This window comes from Lutra lutra, chromosome 10, assembly GCF_902655055.1.
Source record: "Lutra lutra chromosome 10, mLutLut1.2, whole genome shotgun sequence".
Classification (NCBI taxonomy): domain Eukaryota; kingdom Metazoa; phylum Chordata; class Mammalia; order Carnivora; family Mustelidae; genus Lutra; species Lutra lutra.
This window is the reverse complement of record NC_062287.1, coordinates 72,698,819-72,715,551: the sequence shown is the minus strand read 5'-3', so window position 1 is coordinate 72,715,551 and position 16,733 is coordinate 72,698,819. Positions and strand designations below refer to the sequence as shown.

At 40.6% G+C, this 16,733-nt stretch overlaps 1 pseudogene; it reads left to right on the top strand.

Moving 5' to 3' along the window:
• Positions 1 to 12,347: 12,347 nt before the first annotated feature.
• Positions 12,348 to 13,700, top strand: LOC125079118 (heterogeneous nuclear ribonucleoprotein A1-like; annotated as a pseudogene).
• Positions 13,701 to 16,733: the final 3,033 nt, after the last annotated feature.

Sequence of the window (16,733 nt, the reverse complement as noted above, 5' to 3'; positions counted from 1 at the left end):
ACGTAGGTTTATTTCCAAGAAAACAAAGGGGCAGGTGATGATAGATGATAAATATATTTTTTAAATATTTTATTTGTCAGAGAGAGAGCACAAGCAGGCAGAATGGCAGGCAGAGGCAGAGAGAGAAGCAGACTCCCTGCTGAGCAAGGAGCCCGATGCGGGACTTGATTTCATTACATTTTAGGAGGCTGGAGGTTTGCTGACTGACTTTGTATCCAGAATCCATAGGGACCACCTAATATATATGTTATGAAGCATCTTTATCTTGGAGTAAACCCAAGGAGTATTCCTTTAAAAGCTGGCACATCTAAAGGAAAAGAAATCGGAGAATTCCAAATCTGGTTTACAACCAACCTCCGATGTAAAACAGCCTAACTAGTTCGTTTGTATATTAAGCAAGCATCAGCTGATTCCCAGATACATGTCAGTGCCAAGGACTGGGAATACAGTGCTTGGAATATGGCAGTTGTTCCACAAGTGTTAATTGCCTAAATAAATGAAAGCTGTGCTCCCTATCCAGAGACAGAATTACCTAAAGCTAATAAAGCTTAACCTTTAAGCAGTGGTCCCCAAAGTTGGATGCACATAATAATCACCTAAAGGTATTTTAAAAATGCTGATACCTGGCTCTCCCCACCCTACACGCCCCCTCCCCCTACATTCTGATTTACTTGGTATGGGGTGCAAACTGGGTATCAGAATTTTTAAAGCTCCCCACATGGGTCTAATGTACAACAAAGTTTGAGAGCTACTATGTTAAGGGCCTCAAACTTGCTCAAGCCCCTTCCAAAATGCCTGGAAGGTGCCTAACAATTTCAGCTGTGAAATTTTTAGTCATTTTCTTGAACGGTCTCCCAAATTGAATAAGCTTCAGGTGCTACAAAACCTGGATCCGACCTTCTGTATGCTTGAGGCATTCTTTGTCCAGTCAGCAGGTTACTCAGCCAGCACGAGCCTTTCAGAGGTATAATGTGGCTGAAGGATGCAGATTACCAGCCCTCTTATGGCTGTCACCACATGAAAATGCAACTATTATAAGCAACACCTGCAGCTTTTCGTGAGCTCATCTCTCGTTTTTCTGGTCCGTGACCGTGACATTGGATTTTTGCAGTGCTTTCAGAAGGAGCTCCACTTTGGCGTAGAATTGGTTGCTACCAATGTCAGGGCGCCATGGGTTTTGGGGTTTTGCATTATGATTGGATTTTCATGGTTAGCACAAAGTTTCTAGCATTTCTAGCTCCAGTCCTTTGCAAGAGACACACGCTCGTATGCTGGTCCTTTTCTGTGTCCCTGGAGTTCTGTAACTCACCATTCTCCCTGTCTTTCCTGGGGGAGTTGCCCGGTGACGCTTACGAGGCTGATTTAAAGCTCTACAAAATTTATTCAGTGATTTTATTACAGAGACAAACAATAACCATTTCTGCTGTACATGTGGGCCAGTTGGCAAACAAAATGGCCACATGTGGAATTTCCGCTTCTTTGCCTTTGGCCACGTGAGCATCTGGGACTGTGTGTCCCTGCCTCAATGGGATGAGCATGCACACAGCCTGGAGAGGAAAGAATGGAGCAGCTCACTGTGTAGGAGCGTTCTGAAGTGGCTCTGAGCTTGCTAAGTTGCCGTGTGAGCTGATTTGCTGGTATCATCTACTAAGTACAAAGGCTACTCCTGCCTTCTTTGAGGCTTCCTTTTCCTGGTCGTGTTTTGTTGTGAGTCCTCTTGGCCCCTTAGGTGTATCAAATGCCTACTTAGCAGGTCATATCCAGGTTATTTACACATCTGATTATCAATGGCTTGTTACCTTTCAAGGAAAAATTACATAATACATAAGCCAGAGTCCTCAGTGATGACTCAATGCAGATTAAGGGCATGGCTGCTTCTCTTTGTAAGAAAAGACTGAGGCTTTTAAAAATTGATTTCTGTCACAATGGAGCCTGTAAAGTCTTCTGATATCTGGCACCTAAGAAAAGGTGGCTCCAGCTAACCTCTTCCAATGTGGGGTCCTGGGGTATTAATGCCATGCAGATAGGATTTCCCCAAAGATGAAGGGATGATCTCTCCTTTGTGTCTATTTGGAACTCCTGGAGTGGCATTCCTTTTTTTCCTCCATATGGTGTTTTTTTCCTTCACTCTTCTAGATGGTCACATTTAGATTCTTTCAGAATATTCCTGATCATTGTAAAAGCTTGGCCACACTTTGATGAACTCAGAAATACAAAAGAGAAAGAGGTTAATCAAGTTTGCTCATTTTCCGTGATGTAGACTTAGTGATACCCTTTCATAAAAGCTTCAGAGATCATTAATTAGACAAATGGTACCAGCTTTGCTTTCTGCAGCCTCAACAAATGCTGTTTGGCTTGTGGGAGAAATGACTAGTTGCACTGAATGAGGGGGGTGATAATGCCTCTTTGCATGGTACAAAGCAAACATTAAGACCGCAGACATTGGGGAAACCAAGTGCTCCTGAGCAGCAGGGCCCATTTCTCCATGCACAGTTATTTTCAAATGCTGTAAGATAGTCTCCTTCCTCCTTCAAAATCTGAACAACCGGCACGTCCTAGTGATTTGGAATGTTCTGTATTTCCATAGTTAATGGGATTTTCTCACAGTTTGCTTTTTTAATGTGAGCAGGAATGCTGTCTTGCACAACTCCAGGGGGCAGCATTTACACTGTCTCTTATGAAGGTCATGCCTTCTGGACTTAGAATGCCATGGCTCTTCCGGATGGTATTGGGCACTTCATAATTAGCTCGTAATAATAGACAAGGAAGCTTCCTATGACTTAGAACCCAAAGTTAAAGAGCGCTAAAAACCTGAAGAAACAAAAAAATCCTTTGGTTTCCATAGTCCATTATTTGAAATTTTTTGGTACATTGAGGTGAAAATTACCTGGGATAAGTGAGTTCTGGGACTCTGGTCCCCCTCTGCCACTCTCTGTGACTTTAGGTAAGCTATAATACATAGCAAATAGAAGGCTTTGTTGTGACCAGTACTAATTGGGCCGTTTTGTTCAATGTGTTTGACCATAAGCCAACATTTCTTGGAGTAATAATGGTGTTGTTCAAATAAAAAATAGGGTTTCCAATTGTAATTTTTAAAAGTGTAATTGACAATTGAAGTAGATTTGCATAAAGCTGCGTGTAACCAGACGTGTGCGCAACTCGTCCCGGAAAGCCATTCGGGTGTTGTCAGAGATGAGTGCTCACTGAAGGTGTCATGTTGTGAAGATTACGTGCTTTTTGGAGGAAGATTTAGTAGATTTGGATTTTGAGGACTCAAGAGATTATGTCCTGGCCTTATCTCTCTCCCTCATCCCTTTGCCTCATCAAATTACTTTCCATTTGAACATGAGTAGAATCCCATATGGCCTGTAACATCTGAGGTCTTGTACAAACACCTCTGATTCATACTCAGATACATGGGTCTTTGACCTTTCTGATAAAGGATTACAGAGAGCATTTTGTTTTATCATCACATTTTCATTTCTCTCACATAGTCTTGCTTATTTTTGTATTCATTCATTCTTTCTCAACAAACATATGTTGAACATCTTCTCTGTCACAGGTACTGTGTTGGATCCTGGGCTGTAGGGATGAAAAGCACAGTCCTTGCTTTGGAGGAGTTTATGGTAAAAGAGAGAAACAAGGAAACAAATAATTATAATCCATAGACAAGAGTAAGCTCAGGGAGCATTCCCGCTGTGATTGTGGCTTCTGGAGTATGGTTGCAGTTTGTTTCCAAGATCCCCTTTAATTAAATGGCAAAATGTAAACTAAACATATACTCATTCATGGGCATTCAAACCAACTCTCATCTTAGTAAGATAGCACAGCGCTGTCGGAATAGCTAGTTTCGGGTTCTTTTTCTGCCCTTTACAAGCTGTGTAAGTCTGGGCAAGTCACTGAACTGTTCTGTCTCCATTACTTTAAAGACCAAAATAAGCAATATAGATAAAAGTACTTTGTGAAATGGAAAATACTATATACATTTAAGAATTTTTTTAGGGAAAAAAAAAAGGCAGTTTGCCACATGCACATACACACACCGAAGAATAATAAGCACAACTTTTTTTTTTTAAGATTTTATTTATTTATTTGACAGAGAGAGAGATCACAAGTAGGCAGAGAGGCAGGCAGAGAGAGAGAGAGAGGGAAACAGGCTCCCCATTGAGCAGAGAGCCCGATGTGTGGGGATCGATCCCAAGACCCTGGGATCATGACCTGAGCCGAAGGCAGAGGCTTAACCCGCTGAGCCACCCAGGTGCCCCAATAAGCACAACTTTTACTTTGGGCTCCATTTTTTTTTTTTTTTTTTTTTTTTTTTTACCTGAAAAGACATTCTTTTTTCCTCTGAAAGGATTTTTTTTAATCATACATATAAACTGGATTGCGATTCTCAAAACCATTCTTCCTTTTATCGGTCTTCAGTCACAAGACAATTAGAAAGTATGCATTTTATTTTATTTTTTTAAAGATTTTATTTATTTACTTGGCAGACAGAGATCACCAGTAGGCAGAGGGGCAGGCAGAGAGAGAGAGGAAGAAGCAGGCTCCCCTTGGAGCCGAGAGCCTGATGCGGGGCTTGATCCCAGGACCCTGGGATCCTGACCTGAGCCGAAGGCAGAGGCTTTAACCCACTGAGCCACCCAGGTGTCCCAAAAGTGTGCATTTTAGACCCTCAATTTGTGTATAGCATGGTACTAAAATAAAATCCCTATAGATGATCCTCAGAATAACTTTGCAGAGAATGATTTTCCCTGAAGGATGCATACTCTTTGCACTTCAGTCTGACTGGACAAAAAAGAAAAGTTCTCCATGCATTCCATACAGTATACACCCACATTTAATGTATTACTCAACAACTCACCACTAAAAATGCACCGTGTCTTTCCCCATCTTTAGAAGTATAACATCTCAGGACTGCAACTTTTAAAAGATAATTGTGTAGATGATGAATGCTATCATGGCTTTTCAAACTTTGATGAAGTATTTGTATAAGGATTTGGAGTTAAAACATGTATTAAAATAAATGTTCTTGTCTGTGGTGATACTCTTCTGCATTGAAGAACCACAGGGAAAGGGAAGATGAAGGAAACTTGCAATTACTGAGTGCTTCTCATATGTTAAGACCAAATCTAGAGGATTTACATACATAAGCATATATATAAAACAAAAACACCTGGCTAAGTTACAGTCTTTTATTCTTCATAAGAATAAGAAAAAGTTAAAATGTATATAGGGTTAAACATTTTACATCAATTTTCATGTATACTACCTAAAAATAGGATGGGGGAAAACAGGAGTTGCCCACATGTGGGTCAACTCTTAAGTCCAGAAACATCATTTTAAGCAAAACTGTGTATTTGCACAACATTAAAACTATACATTTCAACTCTACCCTCTCTCCTGAACTGCCATGCATATAGCATAGTTGTAGGGGTGAAAATAAAATGATGCTACAGGCTACTCTCAAACGCTCCCCTAGAATGATTCACATACAGCTCAGAAACACAATCAGCATGTTCATATTGAATTCGTCTTCCTCTTAAAAACCTTTTGCTTTTATTTTCACTTCTTAATTAATAGATCTCTGTCCATTGAGATGCTTAATTTAAAATTTAGGATCAGGGGCGCCTGGGAGGCTCTGTGGGTTAAAGCCTCTGCCTTTGGCTTGGATCGTGATCCCAGAGTCCTGGGATCAAGCCCTGCATCAGGCTCTTTGCTCCGTGAGAGCCTGCTTCCTCCTCTCTCTGCCTGCCTCTCTGCCTACTTGTGATCTCTGTCTGTCAAATGGATAAATAAAATCTTAAGAAATAAAATAAAATAAAATTTAGGATCATACTTTAAACTCTCCCTACCCAACTCTCCAATTATACCTAGTTGGTAGATTTTATATATCATTTCCTCTCTGTCTTATGGGTTACATTCTATGTAACCTACCACCACCCTGGACATCATCTTTTCCTGCAACCCTTCCTTCCTTTATGTGTCATTACTTTTCTCCAGGATTATTGGGATGGCCCAACTTGACAAACATCTTGCCTTTCCACCACTGTTTATCGAAGTCTTTTGCTAATTAATTTGCCCATGTCTCAGATTGGCCACAGCCTTTCTTTGCTTTAAAGCAAACTACTGTTTACAGAGAGAAATTTGCCCAATCGACCAAGTATTTTGAGGCTAGCACAGTACATCTCTTACTTGCCATTCCAGATACTTACATAATCTGAATACAAGAGTCTCATGAGGGAGATAATAACATCTCTTTTCTGGATACAGAAAGGTTCAGACAGATTAAGAAATTTGATCACATAGTAAGTGGAAGAGTTGGGATTTGAATTGAAATTTGACTATAAAACCTATTTCCTTACCTAAATATGCTTCTTTTCCTTTATTACATGAACATTGAACTGCCCCCATACAAAATGCTGTATTAGTTTTACTTGTTATTTTCCCAAGGAGACACACGAAGGGACAAAGCAAGTTTCCAGCACTGGAACACTTTTGGTCATATGAGTAATCTGAAGGTATAACACCCACGCAATCTTTCTGAAAAACGTTTTTCAAGGATTTACTTCAAGAAAATAAAAAATTAGTTCACAGGAGAGAAACAGTAACGTATGGGTCAGAACCCTTTTGTTTGATGAAAAAGGGATCAAGTTAGCTGCGGCTGGTTCCAGATATTCAAACAATGTCATTAGGTCCTGCTTTCTCTTTCTCTTTCAGTAGTGCTCTTCTCCATGTTGGTATCACTCTCAATAAGTCTTCTCCTCTGGGTGACTTTCATTAGCTATTATCCTTCAAGGTTAAAGATAAAAGAGTTTCTTTTCTTCTAAATTGTAAACAAGTTCTTGTCATGTGACCATCACTGGCCCTTCCTCCTTTAATCTGGCTAAAGGCTAGCAATCCTCTGCCAGGCCCATGTAGAGTCATGTGACTGTCCTAATAGCGGGTAGGCAGAGACAGAATCAGGTTCTTCCAAAGCAAGTGTACTGAGTGTGGGAGTCAAGAGGGAGTCCCCAGAGGAAAGAGGTTCTGTTAACAGAGGAAGAGGGAATAGATCCAGAAGTCAGAAACAGTAATGTCCTCTACCAGCAATGAACCAATAAACAAGGAAAATTGTTAGTTGAGATCAAATCATCACTGATAATGTAGTATTTGATGCAATCACTAAACGTTAATGTACTAATAATTTGCAAGTAAAATTTCAAAACACATTTGAGGCTCAGTAAAGATTTGTTGAATGAATGAGTGAGGCGTTAGGAAGTTTGAGATAGAGTGGACTGGGGAAAGAGAAGAGCATTCTAAATTCTTTGTCTTGTTAAGGAGAAAGGTTATAGTTACTGATTAATCTTGGTGTTGACAGGATTATATACATTGAAGTGTGTTTACTAAGCATTCAAGAATAATCACTATTGAGAAAGGAAAAAAGATACGGAATTTCTAAACTACTGAATTACGAGGGGAGAGGGGGGCACAAAGAAAATTTGGTCCATCCAGCAAAAATCTGGTTGTGAAAGGAAAAAAAAAAAAATGCATTTAATACCCATGATTTGAATGTGTTAAATCCTATTATTAAAAGTAAAGATTTTTCTGTTGAGACGAAAATCAAATTTTATGTTGTTTAAAGGAGACAGCCGTGACAACACACAATAAAGGGATGGGTAAAGAAAAGCTAGGTAAGTGATAAAATATATAGAGAGGGCAAGAATCAAAAAACTAAATAGGATTCAAAGCAAAAAAATTTATAGGGATGCCTGGACTGTCTTAGAAGTGGTACAACTGATATAATAGCATGCCTGTCTCAAGGGCTAACAATGAGGATTCCAATCCTTTGAGACAAGGATGCTATTACATCTTCATTTTACAGACAGAGAAACCAAGGCATGAAAGAGTTAAGTAAGTTGCCTGAGGTCACCCAGCTAAGTAAATGGCAGAACTGCTTTTGGCCTCACAGCCCATGTTCTTAACTCCTATGCTCTAAATGCACACACATGTATAGACTTTTGTACCTTATAGTAAAAAAGAGCTGGGCTCTTTGTATTTGGTTCCCGTCTTCTTCCTGGGCTTCTAAGAAGACTGGACTTGACAGCTGTCTTGCGGCTGGCATGCCACCTCACAACTCTCTTTCCTCTCTGGTGACAGCCGTAGACAGATGGTAGAGGCACAAGATGGAAGTTACCCGAATCCCTGACTAACCGCCCACCCAGAGAAGCACCTGGAGGGGAGCTGCCCTGCAGAGTCTCCCAGTGGGTGTTGGACTTAGAGTGAGAGAGAAATAAACCTTTATTGTCTCAACATAATAAAGGGATAACTTGTTCCTGCAGGATCGCTTACTCTGATTAGTACGTGCCCCCAAACAAAGAATTCATATTCTTTTCAAATGTAATAGAGTATCCATAATATTAGATAATGTAATGAGCCACAAAGAACATCCTTACAAATTTCCCTAAGCAGAAATCACACAGGCACATTCTCTGACTCTAGTGCTCTAGTGTAATAAAGGAGAAAAAAATTAAGGGAGAAACTAAAAGAACATAACTGCATGGAAACCTTTCAATAATGGATAATTTTCTAGGAAAATGTTCAATACTAAAATTACCTCATAAGGAAGTAGAGAACCTCAAAAGGCTAAGAATATTCACATTGGAAAGGTAGTAAAAAAAACCTTGTTTTTTTTACCCTTGTCTCTTGTCTCAAGGCAACAGAAAATGGTGGGAAATTTCTAAATAATTCTACAGAGATTAAAAAACCCTGTTAACAGAGTTGGTTAAGAACAGTCATACAAAAAGAAAACTACAGGCCAGTTTTTCTATTAATATGGATGCAAAAATTATAGACAAAATGTCAGCAAATAAAATTTAGCACGATATTAAAAGATATATAAATATATATATATATAAACATCATGATCAAAGTGAGTTTATCTTTATCTAAATATTTAACATTAGGAAATCTTAATAAATTAATAGATTTTTAAAAAGACGAGCTATGTCATCATTTCAGTGAGTGCCAATAATTCACTTGATAAAATTTAACATCTATTACTGAGAAAAATACCTCTGTAGTCTGAAATAAAAGAAAACATGATATCTATAGCAAACATGATTCTTAATTAAAACATTAGAAATATTGCCATTAAAGCCTGGAACAAAACATTAAGCATTATTATTAAGCATTGTTCTGACAACCCTACCTAATACAGTAGGATGAAAAACAGATACAAGGTATAAATATTAAAAATACTATTATTTTTATACAGTTTGTTTTTCATTAATCTTTTTTTTTTACAAATAAAGCACAGAAACAGAAAACTGCATAAAACCAATGTGCATCTTATTGAATTATTAAAAAGCAAATACTCCCATATCCATCACCTAGTGCATGAAATAGAACTTTGCCAGTCAGCCAGAAGTCTGTCTATATGCCTTCACCCAAAACAAACCACCATGCTGACTTTTATGATGATCACTTATTTGAAAAGTGCTGTTTTTCTCAGGTGCCTTTTCAGAGGATATGATTGTGTACCAGTGACCTATTAGAATGGGTGAGCCTTGTGATGGGTATCAGAGCACAATTGCATGGGGGACTGGGTTTTATATGCAAACAATGAATCATGGAACACTACTACATCAAAAGCTAATGATGTACTGTATGCTGACTAACATAACACAATAAAAAAAGTAGAACCAATGAGATCAGTAGGATGGACTTCGCTCCTATAATTATTCTCCCACTTTCTATTTTTTTTTTTTTAAAGATTTTATTTATTTATTTGACAGAGAGAGATCACAAGTAGGCAGAGAGGCAGGCAGAGAGAGAGAGAGAGGAGGAAGCAGGCTCCCCACTGAGCAGAGAGCCCGATGCGGGGCTCGATCCCAGGACCCCGAGATCATGACCCGAGCCGAAGGCAGAGGCTTTAACCCACTGAGCCACCCAGGCGCCCCTATTCTCCCACTTTCTAAATCATCTATTTCTTCTGCCCTACAAGATCCTTTTTTTCTTTAGTATTTCTTATCTTTTAAAATTAATTTATTTATTTTTTAGTATTTCCTATCTTAACAACAACCAAAAATTGCCCCCGTTACCCCACATCCCCCTCCGGCTGCAAGCACATTGTTTCTGCTCCTCTACAACAAAACTCCTCTGAAAGAGTTGGCTCTGGCCTGATCCCACCTCTGCTCATGTCAACTGGATTCCCTCTGTCCCACACCACTGACAACTGCCCTTTTCGGGGATCCCAGTGACTTCCCTGTTGCCAAGTCCAGGTTATAGTTCTGTCCTTCACTTGAAGTAGCATTAAAGGCAACAGACAGTTCTTTCTTTCTTTCTTTTTCTTAAAGTTCTTTTCTTTTTTAAAATACTTTCTCCTCTTGGCTCTTGGATACCATGTTCACCTGCGTTTTCTCCCTCCTTGGTGTCATCCCTTCAGCCTCCTTGTCCTTCTCTTCTTAGCTTCTGAACATTGGCATGCCCCAAGGCCCAGTTTTGGGCCTCTTTCTTATCTCCTTTTTTTTTTTTTTAAAGATTTTATTTATTTATTTGACAGACAGATCACAAGTAGGCAGAGAGGCAGGCAGAGAGAGAGGGGGAAGCAGGCTCTCCACTTGAGTAGGGAGCCCGATGCAGGGCTCGATCCCAGGACCCTGGGATCATGACCTGAGCCGAAGGCAGAGGCTTTAACCCACTGAGCCCCCCAGGCGCTCCTCTTTCTTATCTCTTGATACATTTTCTCCCTAGGAAATTTCACCTAGCCCTGTGATTTTATGCACTATCTTTATGTATGATCATTATACCCATGCCTTCTACATTTATTTCTCTGTCCATGATCTCTTTGGGAATTTCAGACTCCCATCGCTTATGCCTACATGACATTTTCATCTGGATAGCAAGGGGGCATATCAAACCTAGAAGGTCCAAAACAAGCCTTCATTTTCTCCACCTTACCAAACCCGCTCCCCCTCCACCATCTGCACCTCAGTAAGTGCAACAATAATCTACCCAGCTGCCAAGCAAAGAGCCTATAAATTATCCTTGAAACTCAGGGTCCCTAACCAGGCCCTGCCCCCCCCCCCCCCCCCGTCAGCTGATCCTGTTGACTCCACCTGTGAAGGACATCCTCGGTTGTAGGTTCTTCATTCTCTTCAGCTGCACTCTGCTCATACGCAGCATCTTATCTGAGCTGGACCCCTTCAGTAGCCTTTCAGCCAGTCTCCCTGCTTCCACTCCTGACTTCTTTTTTTTTTTTTAATATTTTATTTATTTGACAGACAGAGATCACAAGTCGGCAGAGAGGTAGGCAGAGGGGATGGGGGGTGGGAAGCAGGCTCCCTGCTGAGCAGAGAGCCCAATGCAGGGCTCCATCCCAGAAAACTGGGATCATGACCTGAGCCAAAGGCAGAGGCTTTAACCCACTGAGCGACCCAGGCACCCCATTCCACTCCTAACTTCTTGTGCCCTGCACCCACAACTAATCTCCCCCTGTCCACCTAAGAACTGGAACAAGGGAGAAGGCAGTGACCGGGGGTTCCTTTAAATTCCAGCATAAAAGATTGATTTGACTTTATAAAAACAAAACCATTGTAAGGTATAAGATATCTGAAATGACTTTAAAGACATGAAAGGCTTGGATGATGGTGATGCATAAACAGTTACCATCCATAATATCTGGAGAGCTCCTACTTATCAATAAGAAAAAAATAGCCCATTAAAGAATGAGCAGTGACAGGAAATTCACAAGTGAACAGATGTCTGAAAAGATGCTCAGCTGTTAGTAATTACAAAAATGCTAATTAAAAATTAGATATTTGTCTTCACTACTCGGATTATCGAAATTAAAATGAATAGCATCCACCATTTGTTGGGGTGAGGATGTCGTTTTATATTCTTGGAAGTAGGGATGGAAGTTGGTATCATCTTTCTGGAAGGCAGTCTGGCAGTATTGCACAAATGGGAATGAGTTCTACAGAAATGCCAGACTGCACATATGCACACAACATAGCTTCTATCATTCAGTTGTCATGAATTGAAAAGATGTATTGAAAGATTACTATGTGCCAGGCACTGGGATAGACAATGGAGATTTATAAAAAAAAAAAAGCCCACAACAATAACAAAAACAAGAAACAATTTTTGCCTTGTGGGAGGTATAAGTAAGTGAAGCCATACAACTACCTGGGTAATAACTTGCTGTAAGTGCTCTAGAGTAAAAGGGCGGGGTGTGAGGAAGGGCCAAGTGGCGAACCTAACTTAGACCGGGAGATAGTTTACTTCAGGGAAGATATTGACCCTAAAGTGAAAATCGAAATAAAGGATGGGAAAAGATAATCAGGTGAGGAGACAGAGTTGGCCTGTGAGGGTGGAGATCTTCAGGGTAAGCATGTGGGAAGGGCCTGAAGTGGGAAGGAGCTTTGCTGCTTTGTCTAGAACAGAACGGTGGATGGAATGCGGTGAAGGAAGGGAGAGTGATAGGGTAACAAGCTAGAGAGGTGCATTAGGGCCAATTGGACGTCTTTGCAGTTGATGAAAAAGACTTAAAAGTTCATCCCCCGTCTTTCAACCTGCGGATGCTGCTGAGTAAGGATAGTTAAAATCTTCCCTCCCACTGCTGTCATGTCTAAGCCAGAGTCTCCCAAAGAGCCTGAAAAGCTGTGGAAGCGCTTCATCAGAAGTTGGAGCTTTGAAACAACCAGCGCACATCTGAGGAGCCATTTTGAGCAATGGAGAACGTCTGCAGGCTGTGTGAATATGAGAGATCCAAACACCAAACCCTCCAGAGGCTTTGGGTTTGTCACCTCTGCTCCTGTGGAGGAGGCGGATGCCGCCATGAATGCAAGGCCACACAAGGTGGACAGAAGAGTGTGGAACCAAAGAGGGCTGTCTTAAGATTCTCAAAGACCTGGTGCCCACTTAACCGTGTGAAAGATTTTTGTTGGTGGCATTAAGAAGACACTGAAGTACATCATCTAAGAGATTATTTTGGACAGTAGGGGAAATTTGAAGTGATTGAAATCACAATTGATGGAAGCAGTGGTAGAAATAGAGGCTTTGCTTTTGTAACATTTGATGACCATGACTTTGTAGACAAGATTGTCATTCAAAACTCCCATACTGTGAATGGCCACCACTGTGAAGTAAGGAGAGTCCTAGCTAAGCAAGAAATTAGTGCTTCTTCTACCGAGAGAGGTTGGTTCTGGAAACTTTGGTGGAGGTCATGGAGGTGGTTTTGGTTGAAGTGACAACTTTGGTTGTGGAGGGAATTTCAGTGGGTGGCGGTTGAGGTGGGGGTGGATAGGGGGCACTGGGGACGGCTGTAACGGATTTGGTGATGATGTAAACAGCTTTGGAGGTGGCAGAAACTGTAATGATTTTGGCAACTACAACAATCAATCTTCAAAGTTTGGACCCTTGAAATGAGGAAATTTTGGAGACAGAAGCTCTGGGCCCTGTGGTGGTGGAGGCCAGTACTTTGCCAGACCATGAAATCAAGGTGGCAGTGGCAGCTGCAGCAGCAGCAGCAGGAGGGACAGCAGTGACAGGAGGTTTTCATTGCTGCCAGGAAACAAAGTGTAGCAGAGAAGAGAGCCAGAGAAGGAACAGGGAAGCTATGGGTTACAACAGATTTGTCAACTCAGCCGAGCAGAGTGGGGGGCAGGGCTGAGCTGCTACAAAGAAGGCATGCTTTAGACAATCCTCATGTGTCTGGGTAAAAAACTCAAGGACTGTGTTTGTGACTAATTGTATAGCAGGTTATTTTAGTATCTATTCTGTGGAAAATGTAAAGTATTCCAATAAAGGGTTTTAATGTAGATTTTTTTTGCACCCATGCTGTTGATTGCTAAATGTAATAGTCTGATCATTTAGATGTGTCTTTTAAAAAATATAAGTAAACTTCATCCTATGAATAATGGGGAGTCATTTTATGGTTATGGTCGGTGTAGTGACATATTTGTTGTTTGCATTTGTAAAGTGTGACAAAAATGATTGTGTAGACTCAACAGTAGTTCTTGGTGTAGTTTAAAAATGAGAATGGAGGAAGAAAAAGGAGAACCAGTGAAGAGATAATTGCAGTATTTCAGAGACAAGATGGTGGTGGATTGGACTGGCAGAGTGGTAGAGGAGATAGGAGTAGATGAGTTTAAGTATATATTAGAGGTAGAAGAGATCAAATTTAGTCATTGTGGGATGAAGGAGATGAAAAAGAAGCATAAGCAGGAAGAAAAGAGACTTGAGGCAATCAGGGAGATCATTTACCTTTTTTTATTGATATGAAATTCGTATAACATAAAATTAACCATTTTGGGGCGCCTGGGTGGCTCAGTGGGTTAAGCCGCTGCCTTCGGCTCAGGTCATGATCCCAGGTCCTGGGTTCGAGCCCCACATCGGGCTTTCTGCTCAGCAGGGAGCCTACTTCCTCCTCTCTCTCTGCCTGCCTCTCTGCTTACTTGTGATTTCTCTCTGTCAAATAAATAAATAAAATCTTAAAAAAAAATTAACCATTTTAAACTGAGCAGTGCATTTATGACAATGTTGTGTAACCACTATCTCTGTCCAGTTCCAAGACATTTCCATCATCCCAAAATAAAACCCTGTACCCACTAAATGGTTGCTCCTTATCTCCCTCTCTCTGCCCTTGGCAGCCACCACACTGCATTCTGTTTCTATGGATTTACATATTCTGGATATTTTCTATGAATTGAATCATACAATAGTGTGACCTTTCGTGTCTGTCTTTCAGGTCGCATAATATTTTCCAGGCTCATTCAGGTTGTAGCATGTATTTGTACTTCCCTGTTTTTTTTTTTTTTTAAGATTTTATTTATTTATTTGACAGACAGAGATCACAAGTAGGCAGAGAGCCCGATTCGGGGCTCGATTCCAGGACTCTGAGATCATGACCTGAGCCAAAGGCAGAGGCTTAACCCATTGATCCACCCAGGCACCCTGGTACTTCCCTGTTTTTTATGGCGGGACAGTATTTCATTGTATGTATATACTGCAGTTTGTTTATCCATTTATCCATTTACAGACATTAGGATGGACTTTTGTGTCTACCTTTCAGCTATTGTGATTAGTGTTGCTGTGAACATTGGTGTATAAGGATTTGCTTAGATTCTGTTTTCATGTCTTTTGAATATATACCTAGGTGTGGAATTACCAGGCCATACGTTAATTCTTTGTTTAACTTTTTGAGGAACCCAAACTGTTTTCCACAATGGCCGAATCACTTTATATTCCCACCAGCAGTGTGTGACAATTTGCGTATCCTCCACGTCCTCTTCAACACTTGTTACTTTCCCAGGTCCTCTTTTGGAGACGTCAAGATGCCAATGTGTTATGGAAGTAGAGAATAAAATAAGCTATTGGATATAAAGGTCTGGAGTTCATAAGGAAGGTTTGGTCTTGGACTATATATTTTGGAATTGTTAGCATACCAAGAGCACTTAAAAACAGGCGAGATTGATAACATTGGTAAGGAAAAGGGTATAGACTGAGAGAAGAAGGCCTAGATCCTTGCTCAGAAGAACCCGGGGTATCTGGGGGGAAGAAGAGGAAGAGCTGGTAAAGATCAAGGAGGACCAATCCAAAGATACCCCCAGGGCAGATTAGCATATGAGAAACAGGAAATTGGGATGTGTCCCTTTCAAATATGTCCTGCTGAAGATCCAGGGAGTGCAATGGAGTGTTCCTCCATCCATGGAATCAGTACTTTTAATATTTCAAAAGGCACATCTCTGGATCAGAAAACTCCTTGCCAAAGATTTTCACAGATCTTAGGATGCCTGGGTGACTCAGTCATTAAGCTTCTGCCTTTGGCTTGGGTCATGATCTCAGGGTCCTGGGATCAAGCCCCATGTTGGGCTCCCTGCTCAGCAGGGAGTCTGCCTCTCCCTCTGCTCTTCCCCCCTGCTCATGTGTGCACTCTTTCTCTCAAATAAATAAATAATCTTAAAAAAAAAAAAAGATTTTCACAGATCTAGAAAATAGTACAAACATAAGGAAAAAGACCATTTCCCATCTGGGTACCACTCAAAAACTTCTAATTTTGGCAAGAAGTGTCCATGTCTTAATCTTTGTAACCTATGAATATGTTATTTTTCGAGGCAAAAGGGACTTTGCCGATGTGATTAAGGATTCTGAGATGGGAAGATTATCCTGGGTTATCTGGGTCGCACAAAGTAATCACAAAAGGTCCTTACAAAGTGATAGCAGGAGGCAGGCAAGTCAGAGGCAGAGTCAAAGATGCTGCATTGACTGCTCTGAAGATAGAGGAAGGATTGAAACGAGGGGACTTTATTTGAGGCGATGGAAGTGTTCTATATTTTGTTTGGTGGTTACACAACCGTATGTGTTTGTCAAAACATGCAGAACTGTACATCTCCAAAGGGGGGGTTTACTGTATGTAAATTATACATTAATAAACGTGACTTTAAAAAAATGAAGGAAAATATCCTACAATGTAATGTGTTACATACATAGTCCTTTGGGACAGGATCTAAGGGACTGAGCACTCAACCAATAAATAACCTAGTCCAAATGTTTGGCTCTTGTGCTATGTTGTTCAAACATTTTTTCTGCTCACAAAGCATTCTCATCTGCTAGCAACTTTAACATTTCTTTAATTGCAAGCCTGTTGAGCTCTTCCCTTCTAATAATTTAAACAATTGCTCTTCCTCAAGGAACAAGGGAAGGCACCAAAAGAATGGTGAAGTAGGGCTGGGCTATCAAATAAACCAGAA